Here is a 12,742-nt window from a genome sequence, read left to right on the forward strand (position 1 = left end):
CCAAGGGCACTCCAGCAGGACCTGGGGATGTGAGTTGTAATCCCACTTCCCACCAAATTCCCTTGGGGTGGGTGTTGGGTTCAGACTTCCATCCATGGCCTTGTAAAGCAGCTGAAGGGGTTTAGGCACCCCAGGGGCAAAGGAAAACCACTCAGAAAAGGAGACTGAGGCAAAGGTGTGGGAGGATTTAATTGCTAGTGAGAACAGAGGCAATTGGTTCTGTTCGTACAGTGCCTGGCACACCGGGGGCTGGTTCAGGACTATAGCGCCTAGGCACTACAATAATACAAATAAATAAAAAATCACATCTATCCAGCCATCCGGGACCATATTGCATCAGAGCTGAGGAACCAAGATGGACACTTTTCTTTCTTTCCCTCCCCCTCTTCTGTTCTTCCTTTCTCTCTTCTTTCCCCCTTTCTTTCTTTTATTCTTCCTCTCCATTTCTTCCTTCCTTCCCTTTTTCTCATCCCTCTTTCTTCTCCTTTCCTTTCTTCCCTTGTTTTTCCCTCTCCTTTTCTTCCTCTCTTCCTCTTTTGCCTTCTTTCTTCCTCTTTCCTCTCCTTTTTCCTTCTTTCCCTTTTCATCTCTCCTCCTTTCCCTCTTTATTCCTTTTCTTCCTTTCTTCTAATTTAACAGTAATGAACTGGCTGGGGAATGAGACTGGCTCTCTGTGTGCGTGAGTGTCCCTGCTGCCCCCTGCTGGAGGGAACGAGCCCTGCTCAGCGTCCCTGTATCACTGCTTCGCTTTTGTAGCCGAGCACATGGGAAAGGGAGAATTTGGGGGTTTCCCCAAACTCCTATTGGATTTTGATGCCCAATGTCCGGACATATCACTAGGAATTGGTGTGTGCAGGGGGGGAGAGGGGGACAGATCTTGTGGCTGGCTCTGAAAATTGCACCCTACAATTCTTGGGGGACCTCACCTGTTGTGTTGGTGGTACCACTTCACCTTGATGGTCGCTTAGGATATGAGCTAACTACTTATGCCACTAAACAAGTTGATCAACTTTGTATTTAGCTGTGACGTGCTCAGCCCCTTTCTCGGCCTTGAAGAAGAGCTCAGCGTGAGCATGAAAACTTGAACCTCCACCATCAGAAGTGGGTCCAATATATAATATCACCTCAACCACCTTGTCTCTCTAATATCCAGGGACCAACGTGGCTACAACAATATGGTATTACCTGTGACATTCCCAGCCCTGGGGGACGGGATCCACCTCCCACCCATATTCTCCTCTTACCTGTAAGTGAATTCCCCAGTGTTGCTGGGACCGGCCCGCAGGATGCTGAGCAGAGAGACATACATAGAGCCGATGCTCGGCTCCGTGGTATTGATCTCAGACCGTGCATCCCTGGGGACGAGCACGGCTCTGTCCTTGTAGAAGTGAAACCTCCAATCACCGGTGTCCTCAGGGGCCATGCTGGTGATGAGCAGGGGGATCCCTTTACTCACCACTCTGGACAGGGATCCACTCTCAGCACCTGTGGGCAGTGCTCTGAGGGGAGCAGCAAAGGGTGGGGGCGGGTAAGGGGCGGCTGTACTGTAGAATGGGCACTAGGGGGCAGCAGGGGTTGGGGCGGGGAAGGGGTGGCTATACTATATAATGCACATTAGGGGCAGCAGAGGGTGGGGCGGAGAAGGGGCAGTTATATTCTATCAGATCGGGATTGAGTTGTGTGGGGTGTTACTGTCGCTGTCTTGCAATCCCAAAGCGCCTGTCTCAGTGGTGCGTTGTTTCCCTGGTGCTCTGCCCCACCCAGATACCGCAGTGGGTGCTAGAGCTTGGGAAGCAGAGGATGGGTGTCTGTCTATGACGTTTTCTGTCACCTGGACTCCAGGACAATCCTGGTAGGATTCCAGGTGCTTTGGGGATGGGGATGGAGGAAGCTCCTCCAAGATCTACCTCTCCCCAAGGGCAACACACCCTAAAGAGGCCTACGGAGACTCACCCACCACAGATATGCAGCAGCACCACTCTGATTGCACTGGGTGTGTTGCCGGGTCTCAAATCTCCAGCAGCAGCAGGTGTAGACACCAGCATCTGCCCCGCTTATATACAGCAGCGGTAGCGCTCCTGTGCCACTGGCTGGATAGGAGTTCATTTCATGGCTGTCCCTTGAAAATTGGATCCATGAGGCTGCAGCACCTGGCGGTGCTGAACACCATGGGGTGACGGTCTCTCCCACGATGTAGACCAGATGGTCCAGGCTCAGGAGATCTGGGGCTGGAACAATGAGGCTGGTAAACAAGGGTGGAGCAGAGGGGAGATGGAAGAACTGGGTGGATTGTATTAAAGAAAAATCCTCAATCATGCTCAATTCTAACTACCCCAGCAGCCCTTCAGTCGATTTCTCTAGTTCTCTGACAATATTTTCTTTATGTCACTTTGTTGGTTAAACTCAGGGCAGCTCCCCCCCTCTCATAGCAATGGGATCAGGCTCTCTGCATACTCAGGCAGAGTTGCTGCATCAGTGAAAATCCCATCACATTATCAAATTTTTCCTCCCAGCCCAGGGTGCTAGCGACCAAGTTTGTTTTTAAATGGCAGAGCAGATGCCGCTCTAACCACATGACTTCAGGAGCCGAGTCCTTAGGGAGGAGGTAGAATGCATCAACCCTGCCCTACAACCATGCTCGGGGCGCAGGAAGCTCACTTCAGTAGCACACACTTACCCATAAAGGACATGGAGGCAGGCCCACGCTCCTGGGACGCGATAACCCTGTCACCCAGTCTCTTTCACAGCAAGGCTGGGATCTGATAACTCTGGATGTGCTGACCTTCGGCCTCTGGAGAGACCACTTGCAGCTTCCCTTTGAAGAACTGGAATCGGATCAGTGCCTGGTGCCTAGGAGCCAAGCATGTGAAGTTAAGGGATTCCCCTCAGAGATACGCTACCTTGGAGGGGTCCCGAGTGGGCGTAGGGCCTGGCGGTGGGCCTGGAAGAGAGACACAGGGGTTAACGCCCAGAGAGAGGAGTCAATAAGAGGGATATGGAGATAGGAACGTGGGACACAAAGGGACCTCCCTAGTCCTTGAGGCCAGGCAGCCCCCATTCTATAATAACATTCACCAATTTATCAAGCTCAGTCTTCATGCTAATCAGGTCGTTTGCCCCCTGCTGCTCCAACTGGGGGGTTGTTCCAAGCCTTCCTCTTCTGATGGTTAGAAACCTTTTCCTCCTTTCCAGCCTCAACTGACCCCTGGCCAGATTTCTTCTTGAAACCATTTGTTCTCCCCCATTTTTTCTAGTGTCTCCTTTAGCTCCAGGAGCTCTTCTTCCTCCTGAGGGTTTAGCCCTCTAAAATATTTCTAGAGAGCAACTAGGTCCCGTCTCGGCCTGCATTTGACGCTTTTCACATTCCTCTCCAATCTCCTGCACATCCCACCAGCCTTTCTGTGAACCTGCTCCAGTTAGAACTCCTCTTTCTAGAGCCTGGGTGTCCAGAACTGGACAAGCTATTCCAGAGGTAGTCCAAACAGTGCCTTGTCCCATGGCATGAATGCTTCTGCATCTCTCCTGGAAATACCTCGCCTGATCCTGTGCCGTCCCATCGCCATAATTGTCACAGTGTCCTATAAGATCCCTGACAAACCTTATTGAACAGGGTTGAATAAAGTTTTAACATCCTGAATAAAGATTTAGCATTGGAGTGAAGTTCTGAAATAGCCTCCCAAAAGGAGCAATGGGAGCAAAAAAACCCTAACTTTTTTCAAGACTGAGCTCAATAAATTTATGGAGGGGATGGTCTGATGAGGTTGCCTACTATGGCATATGGTCCATCTGCAACTGCTATTAGCAAACATCTCCAACAGCTAGAGATAGGGACGGCTCTGAGATACTACAGTGAATTCTTTCCCAGATGGCTAGCTGGTGGGTCTCCCCAACACACTCAGTGTCTAACTGATCACCAGATTTGAGGTCAGGTAGGAATTTTCCCCTAGGTCAGATTGGCAGAGAGGGTTTTTTGCTTTCTTCTTCAGCATGGGGCACAGGTCACTTGCTAATTTGTATTGGAGGAAATGGTGGGTTCTCTGGAACTTTAAATCAAGATGTAAGGCCTTCAGTAACTCAGACAGAGGCTGGGGGCTATTACAGGAGCAGGTAGGCGAGTTTCTGTGGCCTCTGAGGTGCAATAAGTCAGACTAGATGATCATGATGGTCCCTTCTGGTGAAGATTCACAGGGCTCCTTCTGCAGTAGAGGTAGCTGTGCCATTTTCTGACCTCATCATGAAGCCAGAGTCTCTGCTAGAGCTGCAAGGGAACCAGGCATACTGACCAATGGTAGATCTGGCTAGCTCAATTTTACTTCCCCTTCCAAAACAAAAACCAAGAGTTACAAAATTTCCATGAAATACGATTCTGAGAAGAACTCATCAGTGATCCCAGGAAGGTCACCACAAGGGCACAGCCTGACCTCTGCTATGACACATAATTCCTAAAGCCGATCTGCCAGAGAAACATCCCATCTTGATTATAACATTGCCGGGACAGAAAACCCACCACAGCCTTTGGGATGTGGTTCCAATGCTCAATTCCCCTCACCATTGAAAATTTGCACCTGATTTCCAGGCTGAATTTGTCCAGCGTCAACTTCCAGCCGTTGGATCATGTTAGATCTTCATAGGCTGATGGAAGAACCCTCAATTATCCAATTTCTCTTCCCCACATAGGCACTTATAAATTGTGATCGAGTCACCTCATAATCTTCTCTTTCTTAAGCTAAATAGATCAAGCTCCTGGAGTCTCTCACTCTAGGCAGCTTTCCTAATCCTTGAATCTTTCTCGTAGCTTTTCTCTGTCCCCTCTTCAATTTATCAGCATCCTCCTGTGAATCTACAGGGTCCATAATTCAAGATTTCGAGGCTGTTCTGACCATCTAGTGCGACCTCCGGTCTAACTCAGAGCTGGGCACAGGATTTCAATAGCTGTCCGACCAGTGAGTTGAGGGGAAAGTAGTGTTTTGATGAAATCAGAACATTTTTTGGCCCAAAAGGGACCCAGATCTCAGATGGCTTCATCACTTGATGATTCTCTGTTGCGTTAATTCCCTCTGGGGCACCTGGCATTGGCTGCTGTCGGAAGACAGGATACTGGGCTAGGTGGACCATTGGTTTGACCCAGCATGGTCATTCCTATGTTTTTATGACCAGTCAGCAGGAACGGGGCCTGAAGATTTTGTTCTGATTTTGACTTTTAAAAACCTTTCCGTGTAGAACATTTCTGCTGCAACAAGTTGCTCCAAAATGAAAAATCAAAGCGATCGGTTTTGAAAGGGTCCAAACGGATCATCATCAACATGCTTCATTTGGGGGCAGGTTTGTTTAGTGACATTTTGCCAAAATTGATATTTTTTTTCTAAATATTTCAATTTCGACAAAACCAACAAGTACGGAGGAAAATTTTCAAACCAGCCTTGGCCAGTGCTGCAAAAACGAGATTTTGATTTGACAACCACCCTCCTTCACTGAGTTAGCCAGTCCCCCTGCCCTGGGGCCAGATCAGAGCGAGTGCCCTGACCAGAGCTGGCACTCCCTAGAGGATAAAGCCCCCGTGACCCATTCCCCTGAGCCAGCCAGTCCCCACCCTAGGGCTGGATTGCAGCTGATGTCTCCTAGAGGGGAAAGGCCCCGTGTCCCATTCCCTGCCCCCCTTGAGTCAGCCAATCCCTCTGCTCTGAGGCTGGATCAGACCTAGCGCCCTGACCAGAGACAGCACCCCCTAGAGGGGAAAAGTCCCCATGTCCCATTCCCCTAAGGAAACCAGCCCCGACCCTGGGACCAGATCAGAGTCAGTGCCCACTAGAGGAGAAAGGCCCCATGTCCCATTCCCTGCCACCCCGAGCCAGCCAGTCCTCCACCCTGGGGACAGATCAGAGCCAGAGCCCCCTACAGGGGAAAGGCCACGTGTCCCATTCCCCTGAGCCAGCCAGTCCCCATTCATTGGCACCGAAACGGACTAAGATAAGGGACCCCAGCTTTGCAGCTGAGCACATCTGCCCAATCCAGATCCCACACAGGTCCCACCACGGGTAGACCAGATGTCCGGGAGGTGGCATTGTCCTGGAGCCCGGTGAGCTGATAGGCCCACCAGGCTCCATGGTGTGGAGCATTTAAAGTTCCTTGGTCGGGGCAGGGAGGTTTGCAACCATTGCTGGCTGAGTCACAGCGAATGGTGGGGGTGGGATGAGGAGCAACCCGGCTTCCTTCCCATTCTCAGTCGACAAACACGACAGAGGCTTCTGCTAATGTGAGGAGCATGACAACCCTTTCCCTCCTCTCCTTTTCTTCCCCCCGCCCCAGCTTTCTCATTAGCCACTGACTCCCATCTCTGTAGGGAAGAAGCCGGGAAGGTTGCAACAGCGGGATCTGAGCAAACCCAGACGTTCTAACGTAACAGGGTTGCAGCATCCAAGAGCTGGGATGGAACCTGAGCAGAACAGCCCAGCCCCACTTGTAAAGCATCACAAGCTCCCCTCATGGGAGGCAGGACTGGGATTCATGAGCTTCTTGTAAGTGGTGGGGAAACTGAGGCACAGGGTGAGGCAGGTGATCAGGCACTGCATTTTTTTTGCCCCAGGTCCCCATCCTGGGATTTTCCTTCAATTCCGTGAATGACAACCCCCCAGGCTGGGCCCTAGCCTGTGTCTGTCCTAGCCTGCTTGCGGTCACGGTTGTAGTGGAGCAGGTCAGCCAAGGTCAGTGTTTGGCTGGGAGACCTCCCTGGGTGGTGAAACTGATACAATGGGCGCGCTGTGCTGCAAAGACCAGGGTCAGGGGCTCACTAGGGGGCGCTGTCTCCTGTGAATCAGTGCTGACCGCAATGCCCCAGCACTGTGCTAGGGGGCGTTGTGCTGCAGGGAGCAGGGCGCAGGCTCAGCACCTCAGACCCTGCCCTAAGCCTGGGGCAAGTAGCATGGAAACGTGGGCTGTTAACAGCTGCCGTGCCCTGCTCCAGAGCCATCTGCATTTCAGTGCTAGGCAATCTAGCCCTGCCCGGTGGCACTGGGTGGCTACTAAACAGCAGCTGCACCCCACCCCAGAGGCAGCTGCATCTCAGTAGGCTGCTCCAGGGTGGTGCAAGGAGAGATAGAAGGGGGCTAGTCTTTTTCTCGAGGTTCTTACACCTGGACACACCCCCAGTAGGAGCCCAGCGCAGTTGAGAACCAGTTAGAGGAACTTGGGTATGAACAGGTTCTGCCGGGAGACCCACTATGCCCCGGATAATTGCAAGTGGCAAAGGCAAAACTTCAAGCAGATGCTGGTTGCAACTTCCCTTGTCTCTGCAGACAGCAGCAGGGAATGAAGATGATGATGATGATGATGATGATGAAAGCTGCTCCCAGAGTCAGCTTCCAAAGCCAAGGATAGCAGAGAGCTGGAGAGAGAGAGAAACATTCATTGACTTGTACTGCCCAGGCTGGGGAATGAGGTCTGGGGTATGTGTTCCCGCTGCTCCCTGCAGAAGGAAATGACCCCTCAGGCTGTCAGCTTCTCCACAGCAGTGCCCTGTCAGCTACCAGCCAGGGCCCCCAGCACTGTGAGCTTCCCCAAAGCAGTGCCCAGCCTGGGGACCCCCAGGGCTGTGAGCTTCCCTGCAGTAGTGTCTAGCCTGGAGATCTCTGGGGCTGTGAGCTTCCCTGCAGCAGTACCTTATCAACCCCCAACTGTGGCCCCCAGGGCTGCAAGCTTCTCCCCAGCAGTGCCCGAGCAGCAGGGGAAGAGAAGGGGAGACGGGGGAGCAAAATCCCAACAAACATACACCACCCTGCCCAGTATCCACTGGGCGGGGGAGGTAGATCATACACACAGAGACAGAGCTCATCCCCTCCAACAGGAGCCCTCCTTCGACACCCCACCCATGGGATTTCCTTGTGGTTGTCTGTTCATCACAACTTCAGTTCAGAACAAGCTGCCAGGCTTAGGGGGTCCCCGTGGGCCAAGTCCTTACAACCATACCCTAAGGCTGGGCGACCCTCCATGGACCAGGGCCTCTGTCCGTTGGGAAAAAGGCCCAAGACCAACTGAAAACCAGGCGGATGATTTACAAACCCTTCCTTCACCCACTGGCTCCCTGGGGAATCCAGTTTGAGCTAATGGATGAGAACCGCTCCAGGGGGGTGTCTTCAAAGGGGCTGATAACCGGAACAACTACATTATCATCCCCTAGTGTGAGCAGACATCCTGATATTAGGGGTTCTGTCTTATCCAGGCAACTCTACAGCGTGCTCCGAAAAATGAGTGTCCCAATTTTTCACCCTTGCTATCTGGTCACCCTACCATCCCCACTCCTGGAGGAGTTATAGACAAGTTCCGTACGAGGAGCAATTAATAAGACCAGGACTTTTCAGCTTGGAAAAGAGACGACTAAGGGGGGATATGCTAGAGGTTTATAAAGTCATGACTGGTGGAGCTCAGGGGTTTTCAACTGTTTTTCATTTGCAGGCCCTGAAAAAATTCCAAAGGGAGTTGCGGAGCCCTTTGGGAATCTTAGACGTAGTCTGCGGACCCCCAGGAGTCCGTGGGTCACAGGTTGAAAACTACAGCTGTAGAGAAAGCAAGCAGAGAGGCGTTATTTACCCCTTTGCATAACACAAGAACTAGGATCCTCCCAACAAAATTAATAGGCAGTGGGTTTAAAACAAACAGAACGGAGTACTTCTTCACACAACACACTGTACACCTGTGGAACTCACTGCTGGGGGACGTTGGGAAGGCCCAAAATACAACTGGGGTCAAAAAAGAAGGATTTCAGAATAGCAGCCGTGTTAGTCTGTATTCGCAAAAAGAAAAGGAGAACTTGTGGCACCTTAGAGACTAACAAATTTATTTGAGCATAAGCTTTCATGAGCTACAACTCACTGTAGCTCACGAAAGCTTATGCTCAAATAAATTTGTTTGTCTCTAAGATGCCACAAGTACTCCTTTTCTTTTTGAAAAAAGAAGGAAATACACTCATGGAGGATAGGTCTATCAATGGCTATTAGCTATGAGGGTCAGGAATGCAACCTCATGCTCTGGTGTCCCTAAGCCTCTGACTGCCGGAAGCTGGGACTGGAGATCTGGTAACCCCACGAGCTCTCCTCATCAGCCCATCCATATGCCACTTCTGTCCTGTCCTTGATGTACTGGAATCAGCTCAGTTCATAGCCCCTGGGTGCCAAGCTGGTGAGCATAACAGGGTCTCCAGTGTGGGGTGGGCACTGGCGACTGATCTCCCTAAGGAACACTTGAGACTCTAGCTTTCCCCGTTGGTCTGAAATTGCATGGAATTGCTGGCTTTTTGGTCATGTTGCAAAAGACTGGGAGGGTCTCTGGACAAAGTTGAAGGTCTACTTCCCAGATGATGAAAGGGGTCAGTGGCCAGCTGAGCTCCCATGGCACTGAGGATTTCTCAGGGCTGGGATTTAATTGAATTACATTTATTCTGTGGTGAATGCAAGTGGGTCACTCAAAGCCTGTAATAAACATCTTTACTATTTTCACTAACGATAAGGAAGAATGCACCAGACATTAGGATGCTCACCTAGGAGTTGGGAGAGCCCAGGTCAATTCCCTGTTCTATCACAGACATCCTGTGCCTCACTTTCCCCCCGTGAAAAATGGAGGGGAGTAGCCCTGCCCAATCCCATGCGGGGGCTATGAGGATGACTGAATTAAAGGTTGGGTGGGTCCCACATACTAGAGTGATGGGAGACAGATAGGGAGGAAAGGGGTAGATTCCATATTTAAATATGGCCCACCTGCATATAATTTCAGGACATCATAGTATTTCATATCTGTTATTTAGAGGCCCAGTGGGATTCTCAAAACATCTAGGTCCCTAAAATTCACTTATGGGTGATTATTACTGGGTAATACGTGGGGCGGGGACAGACGGGAGAGCGGGATAATACCTCGCTGGGTACGTCTACACCGCCAATTTCAGTAGGCCTTAGAGCCTGCATCTGGGTCTGCGCTATAGGGCTAAAAATAGAAGTGTAGACGGTCCCAGTCGGGCTTGGAGACCCACCCCCCTTTGCCGGGTTTTGGAGCCCAAGTGGGAATGTCTATCCCTGTAGTGCGAGCCCTGTGAGACCATGTCAGTTGACCTGGGCTCTAAGATGTGCCACCATGGATAGACGTACCCATTGTCCTTCCCTTTAGGTCGACACTATCTCTGCCCTGTGTTTCTCTTCCTTTCCCTTTATACTCTCCTTCTCTGACTTCCCAATGAGCACTCAGGGTCCATTGGAAGCCAGATCTCCCAGAAGGAATGATAGACCAACACGAGGAAGGCTAAAGCCACAAGACCCCAGCAAGATGACGTCTCCCATCTGGGATCTTGGGGTCATCCAAGCTTCTGATGCATCCTCCTTCTTTGCATCTTCAGCTTCACGCTCTACATCCAGATGGGACTTGGGGGGAAACTTCCGTTTGCTGGAAGGAGTTACAGGGATTGAGAAATGGGGAACCTCCAGCACGGATGGGGCCATGGGGGCATGGGTGAGTCACTGAATCTACTCTACACCGAAAACACAGTCCCACCCACCCTGGAAGGACCTCCCTTCTAGGAGGGATATGGTAAGAACATAACGTGATGCCTAGGAACGTGATGCCCAGGAATATTGTGAAGGTCAAAAATATAACTGGTTCAAAAAAGAATTAGAGAAGTTCATGGAGAGTAGGTCCATCAATGGCTATTGGCCAAGATGGTCAGAGATGCAACCCCATGCTCCGGGTGTCCCTAAACCTCTGACTGGCAGAAGCTGGGAGTGGACAACAAAGGATGGATCACTCAATGACTGCCCTGTTCTGTCCCTTCCCTGTGAGGCATCTGGGAATGACCTGTGTTGGAAGACAGGATACTGGGCTAGGTTGTCCACTCACCTGATGTCCTTGTGTTCCCTCTAGGAAGGACATTGTCCATTACTCACTCTAGCCAGCAGTCACGGAGGGCAGCTGGTGAGTGCCAGGCACTTGTGCCATTGAACTGGGCCGAGAGCCAGCAAATTCAGTTCATCCAAAGAGCTGCCAGGGAAGGGGGGGAATGACTCTTGGTCACTGCCAACGTGGGTTGGGATTGGAGCCGATGGTGCTAAGAGGAGATGTGATAGGACAGACAGAGCCCTCCAGTTGGGGCACCCTACCACCCTTGTAGGTGAAGTGGGGGTGACGAACACAGTATCTTGGAGACTATTGCATTGACTTTGTCAATGTGAGCTGCAGCTGGTGTGGGCCAGAGATCTCATTCCAACATCATGGGGAAGGTTCGCCGACCTTCCTTTCCCACTGGGAAAGCGTGATATGAGCTCAGACGAGACCTGAAACCACCAGGAATTGCAAGGGAACTGCAAATCCCAAGTCCGGAGGGAGCCCTGCCAGTAGAGAGGTGAGGTCCCACCAGGGTGCTTGAGAAGGTCACACAACCATCTCCTGAGTCACATGGCAGCTACTGAAGGGATCTGCCCACAGTCCCAGGTCCATCACCTCGTTGTTTCCCACAATGGCCCACTCGTCTCCGAGACTAGAAAGCCCATCGCTCTGAGTGCTGATCATATCTACTCAATGTTCTACACTCCATGAGCTTTCCACCCAGGTCCTGATATGGCCTCCGTCGCTGAAGTTACAGGATGACTCCCAAATATTTAGGAGATTTGCCCTCACAGATCCCCACTCAGACAAGGGATGTGAGACCTTCTCAAAATGATGTGTATTTCCATCAATTCATGCCTTCTGAGTCCAGAAGAGACAACAGTGGCCATCCCATCCAGCTTCCTGTATAACACAGGCCATAGGAATGCCCTGAATGAATTCCTGCTTCAGCCTAGTGCCGATCCTGTAGAAGAATATTCAATCTTCACTGAAACATAGCCAGTGATGGATATTCCACCACGCCCCTGGGGAAATTGTCTCACTGATTAATCACCCTCAGTTTTACAAATTTACACCTTATTTCCGGTCTGAATTTGTCGAGATTCAACTTCCAGCCATTGGCTTGTGTTAGACCTTTCTGAGCTAGATTGTAGGGCTCATTATCACATATTTGGTCCCCATCTAGGTGTGACGTTATTGACATAATCTGGGACCATATAGATCATTGTTTCAACCAAGGTCCTGTAGTGGCACCAAATCTTGTAAAAAAGGGAGTCAAATGAGGTTGACAAGGTTATGGTTTGCTGATTATGATTATGCTGGCTATATATGTGTATCATTTTTGTAGTTGAAGTTATGAATATTGGCTCTATACTGTCTGTATTTCAAACTTATGCAATGCTTCTGGGTGACACCCCAGACAAAATGGTGTCAGCACTGCCTAGCCTGCTTGATGCCCATTAAGGACCATCAGCTATACAACTGACCCACTTAGAGAAGGCAGACCCGCCTGGGGACTCAGCAAGGTGTGCACGGACCTGCCTATGGACAGAACTCTGAGGTGTTTCCAAGCCATGTGCTGGACAGCTTGTCTTTGGGACAAAGAAAGAAAGACCACATGGCAAGAGACTATAAAAAGCTGCTGCAGCTCCTCCATCTTGTCTTCAATCCTGCTTCTTATCTCTGGAGGGACTTGGCTACACTGAACTCTGAACGAAGGACTGAAAGACCCATCCCAGCTGAGGATGTGCTCCAGAGACTTGATTTGAACCTGCAGTTTATTCCATCACCGCTACAAGCCTGAACCAAGAACTTTGCCATTACTGTATGTAACTGATTCCATGTAACCAATTCTAGCTCTCATCTGTATCTTTTTCCTTTTATG

The sequence above is a fragment of the Dermochelys coriacea genome, chromosome 13 (genome assembly GCF_009764565.3).
Source record: "Dermochelys coriacea isolate rDerCor1 chromosome 13, rDerCor1.pri.v4, whole genome shotgun sequence".
In the NCBI taxonomy this organism is placed as follows: Eukaryota; Metazoa; Chordata; order Testudines; family Dermochelyidae; genus Dermochelys; species Dermochelys coriacea.